This window comes from Mercenaria mercenaria, unplaced genomic scaffold, assembly GCF_021730395.1.
Source record: "Mercenaria mercenaria strain notata unplaced genomic scaffold, MADL_Memer_1 contig_4877, whole genome shotgun sequence".
NCBI classification, from domain to species: Eukaryota; Metazoa; Mollusca; class Bivalvia; order Venerida; family Veneridae; genus Mercenaria; species Mercenaria mercenaria.
The window spans coordinates 28,245-48,523 of NW_026463140.1; the positions used below are offsets into that span (position 1 = coordinate 28,245).

The 20,279-nt window shown below is 34.7% G+C and overlaps 1 long non-coding RNA gene across 1 annotated transcript; it reads left to right on the plus strand.

The window, feature by feature from the left end:
- Positions 1-4,109: 4,109 nt before the first annotated feature.
- LOC128554256 (uncharacterized) lies at positions 4,110-14,037 on the plus strand. The gene is made up of 3 exons (XR_008369563.1): positions 4,110-4,233; positions 4,854-5,012; positions 10,054-14,037. It is a non-coding gene; the product is annotated as an uncharacterized LOC128554256 (long non-coding RNA).
- Positions 14,038-20,279: the final 6,242 nt, after the last annotated feature.

Genomic DNA, 20,279 nt, shown 5'->3' on the forward strand with positions numbered 1-20,279 from the left:
TTGCTTGATGGCGGAAGACTCAGTAGAAAAGAAACTTGCACGTCGACAACTTATGGTCAAAATTATGCAAAGCAACAGCTGGTTTGTCGCCGTTAAGAAAATTCTATGGAAATACTCCTTACCAGAGGCTGCTGAACTTTTGGATACTCCATACACCATGCAAGCATGGAAACGTCTTATTCACTCGAAAGTGAATGAATTTTGGTCTACAAGTATGTTTTTAGAAGTAATACTACATAGGTCACTGAAGTTACTTAACAGGATCTATACACCAGGAAAACCACATCCTCTATTGCAAATTCCATTTAAGTCGTTAAGAAGTACAAAAAGACTTCTGGTAAAGATGAAATTAATCACTGGAACATGTATATTACAATTAACCAGAGTAGCTTTCAACCAGAATGAAATAGATCCAACCTGCAAACTCTGCAATGAATGAAATGAAAATAACTTTATGCTTAAATGTGCCTAACTCAGAGATACATGTTTTCCTGAAATAAATGTTTGCTTGATGTCACAGCATGGTATTAATTTTACACGTCTTGCAAATAACCAGAAACTGAAAATTTTGATAGACTGTACAAATATCTATGAATATCAAAAATTGGACAGAAGGCGAATTGAGTCATTGTCAGAGATAGAGGAGCTGTGTAGGAGATACCTCCACTTGATTCATAATGCTAGGTTTAGAATATTATCTGTTGTGGGTAGACGGGGCAACAGACGGGCAAGGGTTCACCCCAAATCAAAATCAGAGCATAAGAATAGCTAATTTTCAGAGATTAATGCCACGCGACATATATATATAAAGAAATAGTAAACAACATTACATGAGTAACATTATATTTGCCTACCGGTTTCTTTTATACTCATCAGGGCAAATAATAAAATATGGCGTCAATAAATGTAATAACATAATTGAATCTAACTGAATCTTAAACTGTGCACTGAAGCGTGTATAAATTCGGTGGTGGTGGATTTACCTACATTCAATTGTTTGGATTATTCTCTGGTGGATTTTACACGTCACACGACGGTTCGTCTAGACAGACGGTATTGATCTGAAGAATACAGAATACAGAATACATGGCGGAGAGGAGTGGCACATAGCAGAAATCGAAGGAAAACATACTATTAGCCAAACGTGAGTTTTTTTTCGGTATTTTTTGCGATTTTCATTAACATTTTTCAAATGCTATTGAAGTTTTGAGCCAACTGGTAGAGGTTTTCGCAGTAAGTTTAATGTATTAACTTTGCAAAATTGGAAAGAAACTTCACTACGCGCGGGGTAAAATACCCTTACGCGCAGTGGCTTGAAAATATAATATGATATTCTTTATTTGTAATAAGCCATTTATGGCCCATGAACAAAGCATCAATATAGAGAACATAGGTAATACAGCGAGTCACATTATACAATATATAAAATACAACACATTATACAATATATAAAATACAACACATTATACAATATATAAAATTCAACACAAATCTAGCATTTGTGGGAGAGACAAATTTACATATGAATCAACGTATTTGTGATTAGACGTCTCATGTTATTCGTTAATTTTATAACATTAAAACATGGCAATTCATACAATTAATCTTCTCCATATTATTGAAATTAAATATTAGAGAACACCTTTCTTCTTTCAAACGCCTTAAAAACGTATGTTGATCGTTTTCTTACTTCATATTCATTTGTAGAATTCATCAACTCAGTAAATTTAACATAATTTGGCAAATGCCAGAAATATTTCTTAATGTATTGTTTCCTTAAATCTGAATAAAGTGGATTCGTACCCAGCTGAGAAAACCATATTGAACTCGCCTAGCGGCTCGTCCAATATGGTTTTCTCAGCTGGGTACTCGTTCAAATATATCCCCGTATTGTACAGAACAATGTTAAATAACCTAATATTAATAGACATGTCTGTTCTATATATTTGTGTTTCAAGGCTATTTGGGGTATAAACAAGATTTGGAGACAATTTTCATTCTTGATAAAAATCCCCATCTTGTAATTAAGTCTATTTTAATAATGTGCATATATTGTTTATAGTTAGCCCTAAACTTATGATTCAGTTTTACATATAAGCTTATTATGATTCTGTTGCAGATATAAGCTTATTCAAGAAGTTACAAGTATTTGTGCAACATACTTTTTCATCATAATTTGGGTGACTGTGCTGAATCCAAAAATATATGTTGGCCATCTGGCAAATGCCTCTAAAAAGGATAAAAATGGGGACAAAAAGATCACTTTTTTATTTTCAATACTACTTTATAATACATTATCAGTCACGGGAGTTACTTAAACTAGTGATCACAAAAATCACTTAACCAAGTGATTATTTGCGACTGATAACTAAATCTCAAGTCTGCCCAAATTCGCTCTTCAAACGCGACTGTTTGAATTCCGCGCTATTTTGCGTCATCAAAGTATCGTGAGAATTAACGAGAGTTACCGTGATAGAAAGAACATGAGCACACAGAAACTCAAATACTTGTAAACATAGCAGAAAAGTTTGCTTGGTCAGAAAGATAATTACTACAACCAACAAAAACAGAATCACTTTTATTCAGTGGAAAGCGTCAAAAATCGAAAAGTGAAGTAACCAACATTTGAACTATATAAGCATATTACAAGCGCAGACTGTGCAACACATTTAGGGATACAAAGGTCTAACAGTATTACAGCAACTGAAAAGCTCAAGTGGATCAAAATATAGAGAAGTCCCGGAAAACGTTGTATAGCCGACTTGCTTTAGGTTTACATGGAACAAACGGACTGGACCCTTACACATCCCTTCATTTACCGAACTTTTACGTTATTCCAAGGCTTTTTATATGGACTTGAAGTAATTATCCCAAACAAAACTCAAATGTTACGTGTTGAGCGTTACCAAAAAAGATCATTAAACAAAAAATATTGTCTGTACCTAACAATACAAGTGATGCTGGTATCTACATCCTCTCAGGCCTGATACCTGTTGAAGGAGCTGTTAAAAAAGATACTGAATTTATTCTATAGCATTTGATCGATGGCAGAAGACTCAGTAGAAAAGAAACTTGTACGTCGACAACTTATGGTCAAAATTATGCAAAGCAACAGCTGGTTTGTCGCCGTTAAGAAAATTCTATGGAAATACTCTTTACCAGAGGCTACTGAACTTTTGGATACTCCTTACACCATGCAAGCATGGAAACGTCTTGTTCACTCGAAAGTGAATGAATTTTGGTCTACAAGTATTTTTTCAGACGCAACACTACATAGGTCACAGAAGTTACTTACAGGATCTATACACCAGGAAAACCACATCCTCTATTGCAAATTCCATTTAAGTCGTTAAGAAGTACAATAAGACTTCTGGTAAAGATGAAATTAATCACTGGAACATATATATTACAATTAACCAGAGTAGCTTTCAACCAGAATGAAATAGATCCAACCTGCAAACTCTGCAATGAATGAAAAGAAAATAACTTTGTGCTTAAATGTGCCGAACTCAGAGATACATGTTTTCCTGAAATAAATGTTTGCTTGATGTCACAGCATGGTATTAATTTTACACGTCTTGCAAATAACCAGAAACTGAAAATATTGATAGACTGTACAAATATCTATGAATATCAAAAATAGGACAGAAGGCGAATCGAGTCATTGTCAGAGATAGAGGAGCTGTGTAGGAGATACCTTCACTTGATTCATAATGCTAGGTGTAGAATATTATCTGTTGTGGGTAGACGGGGCAACAGACGAGTAAGGGTTCATCCCAAATCAAAATCAGAGCATAAGAATAGCTAATTTTCAGAGATTAATGCCACGCGACATATATATATATATATATATATATATATATATATATATATATATATATATATATATACATGTATATATATAAAGAAAAAGTAAACAACATTACATGAGTAACATTATATTTGCCTAACGGTTTCTTTTATACTCATCAGGGCAAATAATAAAATATGGCGTCAATAAATGTAATAACATAATTGAATCTAACTGAATCTTAAACTGTGCACTGAAGCGTGTATAAATTCGGTGGTGGTGGATTTACCTACATTCAATTGTTTGGATTATTCGCTGGTGGATTTTACACGTCACACGACGGTTCGTCTAGACAGACGGTATTGATCTTAGGAATACAGAATACATGGCGGAGAGGAGTGGCACGTAGGAGAAATCGAAGGAAAACATACTATTAGCAAAAAGTGAGTTTTTTTTTCGGTATTTTTTGCGATTTTCATTGACATTTTTCAAATGCTTTTGAAGTTTTGAGCCAACTGGTAGAGGTTTTTGCAGTAAGTTTAATGTATTAACTTTGCAAAATTGGAAAGAAACTTCACTACGCGCGGGGTAAAATACCCTTACGCGCAGTGGCTTGAAAATAAAGCTTATGGTCAGTTTGGAAAAAAATACTTGTCCGAGTGATTTTATCTTCAGAATTGATCTCGATGACGCATGTAAGTGATTTATTTTAAAATAAAACAAATGTGTAGGTGGTCTTCAGTAAATTGCATGTTATCAAATAAAGTTAGGCAATTTTTTTCTGAATTCAGCATTTGATAAGCATGTACTTTCGTGTAAAATTCAGTCTGCAGCTTTCTTGACACAGATTTTGAAGGATCTACATTTAACTCCTCAACAAAAGTTGACAACTTTGCATATTCATTCTTACAGACTTGTGAGTATTTCTCATGATCAATTTCTGATATGATCTTTTTGGTATTGTACTGCATGGGGGTTTTCACAATTTCGCATTTAATGCCATTTAAAATTCTTTTTATATCCAAATCTGTTGGAAGATCTACTGACTCACTTTGTTTTCCAGATATCAGGGTAATAACTACATCATAGTCACTGCCAAATACCTCAATATTTTCCTGTACATCGAGTTCAACAGCTTCATCAATCATTAACAGCTCTAACGGTAGGGTGTCCACTTTGAGTGCAGGAGGTCGTAAGTTCGATTCCTGGTGCTACCATAGAGGTGAGAAATGGTAACAGTAGCTTTATAAAAATGGTAAACTGGCCTCTTCACTAATACAGTCATGGCGATGGAATGGATTCCATCAGGAATGAAGTTGAAAGTGATTAATATAAATTTTAGAACTTCCTTTACAATCAACATAATAAACTAAGTAAAAAAGCAAGCCATTTCTTAAAAATATCAGAATTTGACTACAGAGTAATCACCATGATCAGAATTTGTGAAATTTCAATAATTAATATATACAAAAAATAAAGTATTCTTTTCTTTAAGTTAGAACAAAGAATTTTGAATTATGGAGATTAAGAATGCTTTATAAGGTTTGTCAGATGTTTAACATAAAATGCTGACAGTTAAATAATATTGATCTATTGAAGGCCGGTGTACCATAATAATAGCCAAACAAGTTATACCAAATGCTTACTGTCTAATACTGACTGCCAAATGCTTTAAAGTGTAAAATGCCTTTTTAGATACAGGCCTGAATATATACCAATAAATGAATGCTTCCATTAAATGAGCCAGGCAATGAAAAAACCAATACAGTGGATTTGTGACTAGCATGGATCCAGACCAACCTGCGCATTCACACAGTCTGGTCAGGATCCATGCTGTTCGCTTTCAAAGCCTATTTTAATTACAGAAACTGTAAGTGAACAGCACTTATCATGACCAGACTGCACAGATGCGCAGGCTGGTCTGGATCCATGCTATGCAAATGCACTATGTAGGTTTTTACATGGCGCGGCTCAAATAGTTATTTGACTTTACCTAATTCTGTCTCTGTTAAAATATTTTATTCTAAAGGTATTTGGGATAAGGTCTAAAATAAATGTGTGGTTCTGGTATCCTGACCTTCCCTAAATTTCTGGCATCTGACCCTTAATGTTTTTACGTCCTTGGAGATTTTACAAAAAGTTGCAATCTGAACATTTTATGATTTTAACATGCTCAGTGATGTTAGAAATCAACTTACTGATAATTTAAAGGCGGAATCCCCTAATTTGTATTCATTTCTTTTTTGACACAAAAATGCTTATAGTCCCACTTATAAAAAAAAAAAAACAACTTTTACTTGCATAATTATCCATTTTTTTTCAGCATGTTACTGGAAACAAATAGTTAACATTTTTTTCAGGCCTTAACAGCTTCAGTTCCATGTTGCAATGACCAGTATTGATTTAAATAAGACTGGCAGAACATTGAACATTTTCAATTAATGATATATTACATTTATTAATTAAAGTATAGAAGGCCAGTGTATCACCCTATATTTGCCAAATTCTAAATGCTAAATCGTTATGGCAAATGGTATTTGACAAAATTCAATGCTTAATGTCAAATATTTACCGTCAAACAATTATCTTCAAACCTTAATTGAGAAAAGCAAAACAATAAATGCCATTTATCAAATGTTAGTCATTTAGCATTTGGCAATTAGCATGGCAGAACAATCTTTAATAGCTATTGACTATATACATGTACTAAATGTTTTGTCTGAAAATCAGCAAACTGCATCTATCAAAAGCACATGTGACTGTTACCTGCAAATTTGCATTTATCACACAGTTTTCAAGTAATTCTCATTATGATACTTTACATATTATATATGAATTAAAAAATCTAGGTTTTAAAACTTGTATTTCATACACATGTATACTAACTAGCACTATGCTCATACATCTATTTTTTATTGATGAAGATTCATTGGAGGTGAATGAGAGCTGTAAAGATATTGACATTGGGCCTATGCGGCTGAGTAGTTAAGGCTGTTGACTTCTAATAACTTGCCCGTCACTCATGTTGGTTCAACCTGCCCCCTTTAGGCATAGAATTCTTCATGTAAGGACACATTGTTTTATATAGGTGCATACCTGTGATGAAATACTGGGACGGGGCACCTAGTGTCTTCCACTATCATAAAAAGCTAGCGGTAATCATATGACCAGCACTGTGTAATTGCGATGTTAAACATAACACAAAAAGAGTATGCATGTCATTCAGTTTCAGCAGAAGTTATTTTCCTTGACTATCTGTGTATGGAAAACATGTTAAAATGTTGTTTAAAATGTTTGCACTTAGCATTTTCTCTTAGGATTGTTTGTATGTGTCACATTTACCCCCACACACAAAAAGCAAATAAGATATTAATTTAGTTATATATGAATTTATCCACTGGCAGACATTGACAATATTAGATAATGCAACCTTGCAAATCTTTAACATATTTATCAAGAAAATATGGTATGAAAATCTTTTTTTTCTTCAGTTTTTGTGCGCAGGACATGACCCATATATAGTGTGTACATTGCAAACTTTATTTGCTTCACCAACTTGTTTTAGTGTTAGTAATTCACAATTGTTTAATGTACTGTGTACAGTCATCGGTGTATGGGAAATAACTTTATTTAAGCACTGCAAACATTTTGTTAATAAAATCAGCCTAGTACTGTCCCTTGAATAGTCTACTTATAAATATTTGTATTTTTATTTATTGCTGGCATCCAGACATGTACCATATACCCTCACATAAATGTTCTGATTCTTATAAATGTGTTTAGTACTAATCTTCACTTAATAATAAAGCCAAAAGTGAGAGTCATAATTATACTTGATTTTATATTTTTTATTCTGACACTAAACTATATCAATTTCATACATTTACAGATCAACATATATAGAAAAACAAAGTTTTTATTTGTGGCTGGTATGCAGTCAATTATCATGTTTTCTATAATAAAAATGAATCCCTTATAAATATTGGAAAGCAAGAAAATTGGAAATTTAGTGAGGGTATATACACGGGAGGGGATCCAACATATGTATTCCCAAATGGGCACCGCTTAAATTCATATGTTGTGCTTCCGGTAGTACATATGTGATAAAAATTTCGCAGAAAAACAGGTGAGGTTTTTATTTGTGATTGAATTTTGCGGAAATGACATTGTTTTGCCAAAAAATCGCGATGCAGTGCAACCGAATATACATTAACTAGCACGTAAGTGGATTTACCTTATCTGTATTTGTAGAAATGACGAAGAAAAACGTATCCTCCGTGAAGCGGTATGACTGAAAAATAGCAACATTTTTATCAACAGGTGGAAATATGTTGTTTAGTTGCCCTGCGCCTGCTTAATTTAGCCCTCGCAACCTTCCGTATGCAAAACCCCACCCAGAAAAAGAAAATTATGATGGTCACTTTGCTAGAAAAATGTTTTTGGGCGAAAACCGAATGGGATACATATGTTGTGCATGGGCTACATATGTGGTGCATTAGACTTTTTAGAACTCCACAGATCTTGAGCTTAAGTGGTACCTGGATAGAGAAACGAACTGGAAATACGTGCCAAATATATGTCACATTATTCCAAAAATTATATACATGTATATTAAAGGGATAACATATTAGAAACGAGCACAGCTTTAAGCTTACATATGATGCTCTAGAACATTTCCACTAAGGAATCAACGCATCTCTCCTGAATCCGAAGGGGTTTATGTGTTGCTTATGTGTGTTGACCTGTGAATGTCGGAAATATGCATGTTTAGTTTGGTGTATAGCATATTAGCTGCCGATACGGTCTGCGTAATTATATGTTATTGAACCTAGTGTTCTTTTCGTGTTTGTTTTACTCGTTCATGTGTGCCTCTATATATATTTTCGGCGGTATTTTGCATCGTTAACTGTGGAAATTGTCTGTCTTTGAGTCATGTACGTGAACTGAGTTATAAAGCCAAATATCTGTGTCCCAGGCAACGAACTCGAAAATAAAATGTAATAAATACTTAAGGGTCTGGGATTTCAATTCAGGGGGTAATTTTGGTTTGCCCGATACAGAACTATTGGCCCGGCCGCTCCAATACATAAGATATTGTGGACCTGGCACTTACTTGTATTGAACTACGCAGTAACTTCGCAAGCTAGACCTATATAGTTTGTGGCAGGGTATACTGCAAGGTAAAAAATTGTGTGAATATAACTGAGCATGGTCATTAAATTATGAAACATGTCCTGGGCCCTTAATTTGATTAAGTTACCTATCAGACGCAGCTATGTTCTGATTATATGACCGAGTACCTTGCAGTATATCATCCCTCATATATTTCCACAAACTAGGATAGGCCTAGAATGTGGAGTTGCGATATACATGTAACAACGTAGTTTTACACAAGTAAGTGCCAGGTCCACAATATCATATGTACATGTAGTGGAGAGGCTGGGCCAGTAGTTCTGTATCGGGCAAACCAAATTACCTCCTGAAACACCCTGACCGTAAAGTATTTATTACATTTTATTTTTGAGTCCGTTGCCCGAGACAGATATTTTGCTCTTTAACTCAGTTCACGGACAGACAATTTCCACAGTTAACGATGCAAAATACCGCCGAAGATATATATAGAGGCGCACATGAATGGGTAAAGCAAACATGAAAAGAACACTAGGTTCAAGAACATATAACTACATAGACCGTATCGGCAACTCATATACTATACACCAAACTATACATGCATATTTCCGACATTCACAGGTCAACACACATAAGCAACACATTAAAGCCTTCGGATTCAGGAAAGATGCGTTGACTCCTAAGTAAAAATGTTCTACAACATCTAATATAAGCTTAAAGCTGTGCTCGTTTATAAGTTGTCACTTTCATACAAATGCGCAGGGCAACTAAACAACATATTTCCACCTGTTGATAAAAATGTTGCTATTTTTCAGTTATACCGCTTCACGGAGGATACGTTTTTCTCCGTCATTTCTACAAATACAGATAAGGTAAATGCACCTACATGCTAGGTAATATGCACTCGGTTGCACTGCATCGCGATTTTTTGGCAAAACAATGTCATTTTCACAATATTCAATCACAAATAAAAATTCTGCTAAATGTTTACCACATATGTACTACCGGAAGCACAACATATGATTTTAAGCGCTGCCCATTTGGGAATACATATGTTGGATCTCCTCCTGTGATATAGTAAAAGACTACAGCATGGTAATATATTTATAATAAATGAATATCCTTCATTTCAGGCTTTTGACCAGAGTCAAAGAAGACACAAGTGGAAGTGTGGAGGTCAATGACCTCTTCAATGCGTATAAGTTTGAAATGGAAGAGTGCGGTGCAAAAACATTGCCTCAAAACGTGTTTTTGTCGACCACATTATTAAAGTCTACCCGACTGTCGAGAAGAAAAGAGTCCAGAAATTACGGAAATCAACTGTCCCAGCAAACACACAACGTTAAGACAACGTTGTGTTTTAGTTGTATGTTAGTTGTGTTATTTTACAACGTCGTGACAACGTTGAGAACTATTCAAAGTAGTGATTTGAAATGTATAGGAGAAAGTCCCATGCAAGCAATGTGTGAATGTACTGAAAAGACCCTATAAAAAGACACACAGAGTTTTTATCTGAATCTTGTCAAATCTACAACGTTAGTACAACATTGTGCAAACGTTGGGCTACAACGCTGTGTACACAACAGTGCTGTGACGTTGTCACAACGTTTTACTCAAGTTTGAATCACAACGTTGTTAAGGTAACGTTATATCAACGTTTTTACAATGTTGCCAATTTTCAGTGAAAGAGTAGTTAATATGAAAGTATATTCAAAACTGACAGTTGCCTAGAAAAGCCTGCCTACTTGTGGAGCTACCGAGGTCGCCTGCTCAGCAGCTGCCTCATGCGAGAACTGCTTTGCTACTCCCTTATTATACTAATTTTGTTTCGCTCGATTGTGAAGAATAATGTTTCGAGTCCGAATCCGGGAAAACCTTTGTTGGAATGGCGTTTAATGAGGACGTTAACTGTCATGCTCCATTATTAGGGTTCAAACCCACGTCTCCGTGGTAAGCAGCCGACACCTTGTCTCCAACACCACCACTCCCCTTCTTCCGCAAAACATTGTCAATTTTTATATATAGCTTAGTTCCAATTCTTCATAAAATTTGAAAAATCTAGACAGACCGGACAAAAGTACCAAACTTGGCACAGAGGTAGTTTGGACCAATACAAGACTTTTGGCTGTAAGGGCCAAGGTCACAGCTGTTTTGGAATTCTATTTTTAGAACATTCAAAATGGCCGCCATTGAAACAAATAGCTATTTTAGTAAAAGTTAGTTTTTACCTTGTTCCTGGTACATATTTATGAGTAAACTAGTTCATACCTACTCTTAGAGTTAAGTGATACATTTGCAGGAGTTGATGTCAATTTTCACGTCCGTTTGTCTGTAAATCCGTCTGTCTGTACGTCAAAAATGCCGTTAATAAACAGTATCCTTGTGGTTATAACTATAAGATGAGCCCCGTAATGTGCAGCTTGACTTTAATTATGTATTGGTGCAGCTGGAAAAAAAAATGTTTGACCAACTTTTGGGTGAAGCATGTTATTATTTGTTCCGTCTGTCTGTCCGTCCGTCCGTCGCAAAATTCATATATCTCAGAACAGCTGTTTTGAGGTTTTTTTTTTAAGATTTTTGACATTTTTTGTTCTATAAATTGTTAAATGCCTATTGCTTTTGTAATATTCAAGTGACTGTTCCTGAAATACACTGTTAAAAATGCAAAAAAATGTATAAAAACGATTTGTTTTAACTGCTTAAAGGGCCATAGTGGCTTTGTTTATTATGTGACTGCCGCCCGCATGTGCTGTTATGAACATAAAATATAGTAATAACTTGTTAAATCTTATTTTTGATACTTTTTTATAACATATTTTTCAAAGGTATTTAAAGTATAATTCACAAAGTATAAAGTATTACTGCGTCCATTCTTTTTTATTACCTCCCTTTTATGTAAAAGTATAAATACATGTGCAGTACTGAAAGAAGTGCTTTTCCAACCATGTAATTATGCATATTCTCTTTTTTGAGAGTTGCTGTATCGGGTTTTAACATGATGGAATTTTAACACAATGCAGTTCACCTAAACAGACGTGACAAATTATCTTATTGAAAAATACTTTAGGTATGTTGAACAACTGTTAAAGATGGTTGAGGGGAACATTTTCTTAATCTCTATTCAAAATCATGTTTGATACATGTACCTATTTCTTAATGTCTTGTATAGAGAGCACCATTTGCTACATGTACCTATATTATCTAAAACATCTGTGTTATCTTATGGCAAAGATTTTAATGGTCAGATTGCGTTATATTTTATCTATGTGTCAACGGGGCTGTTGGTTATTTCAATGTAACAGAGTTAGATGTAAGGTCATTTCGTAGCATTATTAACTGCAAGTTTCTTTATTAATCAATGTAATGATAATAATTGTATAACAGCTTATGCATTTTACATGTGTGGAAAGAATTATGCATATATCAATCAATAGTTTAAGTATATCTGAAATAAATTAACTAATTGCCCAAACAATGCCATTTTAAGCCAGTGTGATGAAAACATACTAACTTAACATTGAAGATAAAGGGAAAATAGTGTCTCCAATTTCTTTCATTGCTGGTGTAAATAGTGTTACTGTTTTCAATCTATTAAGACATGTTGTCGTCGTTTAAGAAGGAATTGAGGTCATTGATCTAAGTGGGACATTTCTAAGTATTTAAAAGGCAATACATGTATGCTGCAATCACGGCTTTGACTGTTTCATTATGCTTTAAAATTTTGTTGCATAGTATTTCCATTTATTCATAAGCAATATGTCATAAAGGTGCATATACTTCTGACGATATAATTTGTAGTGAAAACGCATAATCATTTGGGAGCTTTTAGTTATAAATGTCAGCATTCTATATCTATCTATATCCCCTTTTGGCTTTTAATCACCATACAGACGAGAATATCTATATAAAAGAAGAGGCTTTTTAAAATAAAAATGAATCATTACCGGTATGTTAAAAAAATTCATGTGCATACATCTGTGCCATCTCTTGTCTATATGAATAACTATAGCTTTTTAGTTTATACTAATTTATTTTTAAGCTCAATTGTGATGAAAGCTAGAAGCTTATCTGAACCACAGTCGAAGCCTTTTCCTGGAAAATCGAGTACTGGTGTCATTTGAGAAGGCTTGGTTATGATCCAAGTCGGTATCAAACTCTGGGTTGAGCGGCCGACACCTTAAACTCTAGACAACCGCTTCCCTTACCTATAGTTTCTTGACGAGTGACTTATCCCAACAAAAATGTTGTAGTACCAGAAGGCTCTGGCATGATATGTGACCGGGATAAACATGAAAAGTGTCACACCAGAAGACTTCGGTTTGATAATTTGAACAGGAAAAATGTCCTGTGTGGTCAAAGCTTTCAGCTGCAAGTAATGTTAAATTTGTTTGAGGTAACTATTTGTTCATGCAAAAAACGAAGTAAGGGTGCATATAAATCATGTAAACACCTCTAAATGATACATTATAACAATAAACCAGTAAATAAAGACATAATCATCAAATAAACGTGTTAACTTTCCATTTCAATAAAGCTTTTCAAGATACATGCAAATAAATATGACCATATTGATACTTAACTATATCAAAATAAAACTATTTGAATATAGAAATTTTATATAAATATATGTAATATGTATTCTATTATGGAAATTACACAGCTTATCACAAATCTTATTTAGTCGCCGAATGACCTAGAGTTGTGTTAATGCGATGCTAAAACTACCAAAAACAAAAGAACAAAGCTTATTATTTGATACATGTATATCATGCAAAAGAACCATAAATGAACACGAACCATGTCTCTCAATATAGCTTTATTTCAATAGAAGGATGTCATCTGAGGCCCTAGCGGGCTGCCTTTATATCGTTTGATCTACAATGTACAACAGTTATATAAAACTGATGTTGCGTTCCACATGTGGTCTCATTATGATTACAAATACAGAGCAGGCACGATTTTGCGATAGACAGACAGACAGACGAACGAAACAAAATGGAAACATATCTTCTACAAAAATTTAGTCGTTACACATATTTATCACCTCTAGATCAATCGAGATCAAGCAGCGCATCACAGGGCTTATGGTGCATGCACGTAAAAGCGTATGGTTTTAAAAAGAAGACATTTTTAACGTACGTACGGACGAATATACAGACAGACTGTTATGTAGCATGACCTAACTGTATGCAAATATATCACTTGACCCTAACAGTAAGTATGAATTAGTTTACACATAAATATGTATCAAGAATAAATAACTTTTACTAAAATAGCCATTTGTTTTAATGGCGGCCATTTTGAATGTTAAAAATAGAATTCCAAAGAGCTGTGACCTTGGCCCTTACAGCCAAAAGTCTTATATTGTCCCAAGCCATCGTTTTACAAAATTTGGTACTTTTGTCCAGCATGTCTAGATCTTTCGAAATTGGCACTCTACTAATAGGTAATTTGTTTAGCATATGCTGTATACAGGTCTAGAATTTTCTCTTTTTTATGGACATTCTGTAAATATATTAACAATCCATATAAATCTGAAGTCCAGAAGATTTTTCAGTATAAATTTATATAGACTGGTTGTATGAGATCTGTTAAAATTACAATTGAAATCATAACTGCAAGTTAAAATGAAATTTTTCACTCATTGCATTAAGCATGTAGATTAAAAACATAGAAATTATTTCATACAGATGGATCACTTTTTTTTTCACATTTTCCAAAAATTCAAAGTTGTCAATATTGACAGAAAATCACACAAAGAAACCTTCTTATGCATTCTAAGTTTAACCCTGCAGTTTTGACTAAATTGTAATTCAGATACATGAATACACCAAATCTTTAATTAAATTTATTGACCGAATGATGTTTAAATTTACGGATAGAATTGAGCTTCTTCTAAAGAGCAGTTCAGTTCAAAGGAGAAATATACTGTACAAGTTCCCAAATATTACTGCGAGTGTCAATTTTTAGAAGGATAATATGCCCCCTGCCCCCACCCCACCCCCGCCCGATCATACCTGGGACCTACGCTTAAGCAAATTATGTATTTATGAGGGTACATCAGAAATACTGATGATCTGAACTTCAAACTTCTGAAAAATTAGCTTGTTTCTTGAAATGAATTAGGTTATTTTAGTGTCAGTATTTTGTTGTTGTTGTTGTTGTTGTAGTAGTATTTCATTATGTAAAGCTGACTTCGTAGCGATAGGTTCGAATCTATATTTTGCCATTAAAATTTCGTTTACTTCAATTTAAGTTATCGAATATACTGTAATATCATTGAAATTAAATATTTTTTCGTAAATTTACTTTGAGTATCTCCTTCTTAAAGAGAAACGTTGATTCGGATGTACTGACACCTGAATATCTGCATGCGCGCCGGTGTTTACAAAGTCCGTTATTATTTTTGGTGTCTTTCGGTGATACTGTTACACATTAGAACAACTGAATAAAATCTCCTTTCAATTAATTATTGATATATCTGGTGTTTTACGTAAGACTGATGTAAGTACATATAATTTATAATACTTATACTCTAGATCTATCTTGATATTTCTTAAATTTATTTTGGCGCAACTTTAAGTTATCCCAAGATTTGGGCCAAGTCAAGATTTTGTTGCATATAGCCTACATATGCGTTCGTTAACAGCAACATGAAATTTATTCAGTAAAAACCCTACAGTCTAGTTTCAGTAAGGAAAACAAAACGAATGCAAATTGCTGCTATACTCCACCGACTTCTGTTAACAAGAAACTTTCCATAATATATTCACCACTGGTAAAGATAAAGGTAAGTTTTATTTATCGTCGCTTGGTGAAACAATTAACATAAGCTCTCTAGAGCTTTTCTGCGACCCTATATTAAGAACAGTTAAAACCAATTACACCTCACCCCCTGCAATTTGCTGGTACCCATTTACAGCTGGGTCGACTGAGGCAATCGTAATAAAGTACTTTGCCCAAGGACACACCGCAGTGGGAGTAGCAAGGATTCGAACTAGGGGCTTTTAGGCTTGACCTCCATAGGAAAGTGTCTTAGCCCTCACGACCAATGCGCCTACAAGTATTTAATTTCTGTTTCAAAGTCTTTCAGTGCTTTCACGGGATCTACTTTTCAGATTATATTTACAGCACAACAGCGGGTGTTAAGTGCTGTGTGGCGGCCATAAAAAGTCGCCCCAATTTCATCTCAGTGTTGATATATTTTCAGGTCCTTCTGGATCATTGATTTCAACACATTTAAATTTGAAGATTGAATACTGCTTAAGCCGGTGATAGGGGGCGAGGGCAGTGTTGCATTATCCATAACTGCTCATGAACAGACTCAATCAAACTGAGTGTGCAATTCTCACTGTTTGTTAAAATTGTTTTTTTCTCTGTGCTTCCAAGGGATCTACTTTTCAGATAATATATATATTTTTAACTATATAAGTATTAAATCAGAGCTTCAGATAAGCTGCGTACTTATGAAAATAAATTGTCAGAAAACCTGACTGAATTAATAAAATTAACACAAGGATGTGTCTAGCTGTCCGGGTGTCCGAATGCCTAGTCTGAGATTTAGCCGATCTGAGATCCCTTTACCAGACGGCTAGCAAATCCTCAAGGATTTTCTTACCATCCGGTAATAGATTTCCTAATGAATAAGTAATGATACCTGTTATTTACTGAAAAATATAGATGTCGATACTCGTCTGCAAACAAAACTTTGTGTGAATTACATACTACAGATTTACTTTTAATCGTGCATGTAGATACGAAGACTTGAATGTCAGTACTAAGGTCATATTTATTATAAACTCATTCTAGTGTGAAAGCTATGTAGGACCACATTCGTAACAGATCGCACTTGTAACATGTGTTACAAATGAGATCGCATATGTAACAAAAATCAAGCACATTTGTAACAATTTTTGAGACAAATGTGATCGATGCCGATTTTTGATGTGACATCTAATCACATTTGTCACATGTCATTTTCAATCGGAAAAATGAACAAAAAAGTGCATTTTTTACATCTGAAACACATTTGTAACATGTTTTAGCTCACTTGTACGAAGTGACAAAGTAGATATTGTGACCATCCTTTGTACGTCGTCCGTCGTCCGACCGTCCGTCCGTTTACATTTTTCTTATGAATACGATAAAAAAACACATTTATTATTTGATTTTGACAAAACTTGCACAGAACTTGTATATATCTATGATATCTCGGTTCGTTTCAAAAACCAACCATATCACCTTATTCGTCTTGGAGTTATGGCCCCAAAGATGGCAATAATTACTTATTTTAGCTTTGTGAACGCGATAGAGACCACATTTTTTTGTTTATTTTGCACACAACTTATATATCTATAAGATTTCGTTTCCTTTCAAAAATAACCGTATTGCACCATTTGACTTGGAGTAACGGCCCCTCAATTAGCAAAACATGCTGATTTTATCCTTGTCAACACAATGGAGACTACACTTATTATTTGAATTTTATTGATTTTATAAAGGATCTCACTCCCTTTAAAAACAGCCATATCGCGCCATTTGTCTCGGAGTTATGGCTAAAATGGCAAAATTTGCTTATTTTAGTCTTGTGAACACAATAGAGACCATAATTCATATTTCATTTTGACCAAACTTGTATACAAGTTATATATCTATAACATCTCGTTTTTTTGTGAAACCAAGCTGTATAGCACCATTTGACCTGGAGTTATGGCCCCTAAAATGACAAAATTTGCTGACTTTAGCATTGTGAACATGACATAGATCATATTTATTATTTGATTTTGACCAAACTTACATTGAAATTACATATTATTAAGATCTTGTTTTTTTTTCCTCGAAGAGTAGCCACATCACGCTATTTGTCTTAGAGTTATGGCCCCTGAAATGGCAAAAATCGCAGATTTAATAACATGTAAAGTATAGTATTACTCATATGAGCGATAGTGGGTCATGACGACCCTCTTGTTGATTATAGGGATATTTCCGGTCAGGTTAATATCTTGGTACTGGTTTGTTATCTGGCAATTAAACTTGGCAAGAATACCGTTATCATCACTGGTCTGTTCATAGTAGCATGGTACTATATGTACATGTTACTATCGGTTTTGGTTTGTAAGATTTCATTTTTACTTAATGCATGAATATCTGAATATGTATGGTTAAAGGGGAAGATGCACACCAAATGCAATCCCTGCATGTTCAACTTTTATAATCGGCAAATCGCTGGTTTTATCGCTTCAACAACAAATAAAATAATGCACTAAAATCAAGATCAATGCAGTCTCAACTAACATAGAAATTATTGTAAAAGCTTGTTTCCGTAGAACACAGGGTATATATACATTTATGTATACTTTAGAATAGTGACTAGCCTGACTATTCGAAGACTGCTCATGGCTATTGTTCTGATCCTGATGTCTATGGCGTTCGCGGGTTCGCTGCAAGATAGGTTTTTCGTTTTCGATTTGTTTATCTTTGTCAATTCGCATTGCTTTAAACATCAAAAATAAAAAAAACTTATACTGACTATAATGGATACATCAAATGAAAAAAACGTCCCATTTAAAACCCTGACGTGAACTTTATTGGATAACATTCAATAAGAGAGTTTTCTTGCCATGCCTGGTGTCTGCATTCGTATGGAAACACTCTTATTTTGTATCTCTATAGGAGCGGCACAAGTAACTCCATCGGTGAGGGTGGCCCAGTGGATAGTTTTGCAGATTACGAAACCGGCGGAGCGGGTTGAATTCCCAGTCAGGGCCGGAATTTCCAGAGATATTGTGTCTCTCATCCACCCAGTTAAGACTTTAAGTGTATCGGTGCGTTTTACCAAACCCGTAAACGAACGTATAAGTATAAACTCGTATATGAGCCAGCGTATAATTTCAATTGAAATTAATGGGAAGAACCATCGACTAGAGTGTCGAGGGACGCACGTCGGGACAGGGTGAAAACTACTCGTATCTGCTGGGATTTTCTTCTATCGGTGCTGTTATCTGTTACTAACATAAAGATACTGTTGTACTCATTTTAATATTATTGACATTTTTATCATCATTATCATCATCATCATCATCATCATAAGCATAATCATCATCATCATCTTGGACTAGTCCGTTGTAGAATCAATGGATAAATTAACTTCCCTTAACTGTATTACCTAAATACTGTTGAAAACAGGCGCTCTGAATCCAACAAACAAACTTAATATTCATTAAAACCATTCTACAGGGTGCCGAACTTTGAGACATTTGCAGTTATAGGTGTTATATGATCACTACAGATTGTCAATATATGATGGTTACTTGTACCAAAGTATTTGGAAATCTGACTAAAGCGATTATGATCCGGACACAAACGTGTATATTACAACAAAATAACAAAACACATCTAAGTTCAAAGCTGTGACCTTGATCTTGAATATAGCAACATGGATCATGACCGCAACAAACCTTCTATCCATGCTGATCATTTGTACCAAATAATTTGAAAATCTGACTATGCATGGGCAAGAACATGAACCTATATAATTATAACTGCACGAACGCACAAACTCCGCTATTTCACGGCGGGATTATAATCAAAGAAGGCATATTACCTTACAAGCGGGCTCATTGGGGTGAGGGTAATTAAAAACTAAGGTGTATTTTCTTAGAATCTCATATACATTAGTTCGCAGCATGCACAAGGTCGAGCCCTCCTAGTCTTAAGGCTAACGACTCCGTCGATGACAAGTTGTATACAATTTGTCCCTGGACATAGCAACTTCCTGTTTTTTCACCCAATTTGAAACAGCTCTGGATAATGAAAGATAGCTACAAATGTATGTCGTCACCGGGTTCGAACCAGTGACCTGAGCATGTGGGTCTACATTTCAGCTAGTCGAGATAACAGTATAAGTAGCTGAAGTTGTAATCATATTATAGTGGTAGTGGAAATGGATGCAGAAATGATAATAAAAATTGAGCCATGTCACAGGAAAATTGGCATTCGGACATCTTCGTGAATTTCCGGCAAGTCTGTATTTAGGCTGACCTGTGCATTTATGCATCTGCATTAGGGTCAGATAATTTCATATTCAGGTAGAATAAGCCTTCTTTAAAATAACATGGAACGGTATGGGCCATGATCAGACTGAGCGGATGTGCAGGCTGATCTGGGTCCACACTGGTTGCAAAGCCTCGAAAATTCCTGAAGGCCCATTTTCTCATGATGGGGCTCAAATAATGTTATGACCTCATTGATATCGTCGACGACGACGACGACGCTAACTTGTGATAGTGCTTATGGCAGTCATTTAATGATGTTGCGATAACTACCAACTGATTGAACATTTGCAGTATAAAACTCAACA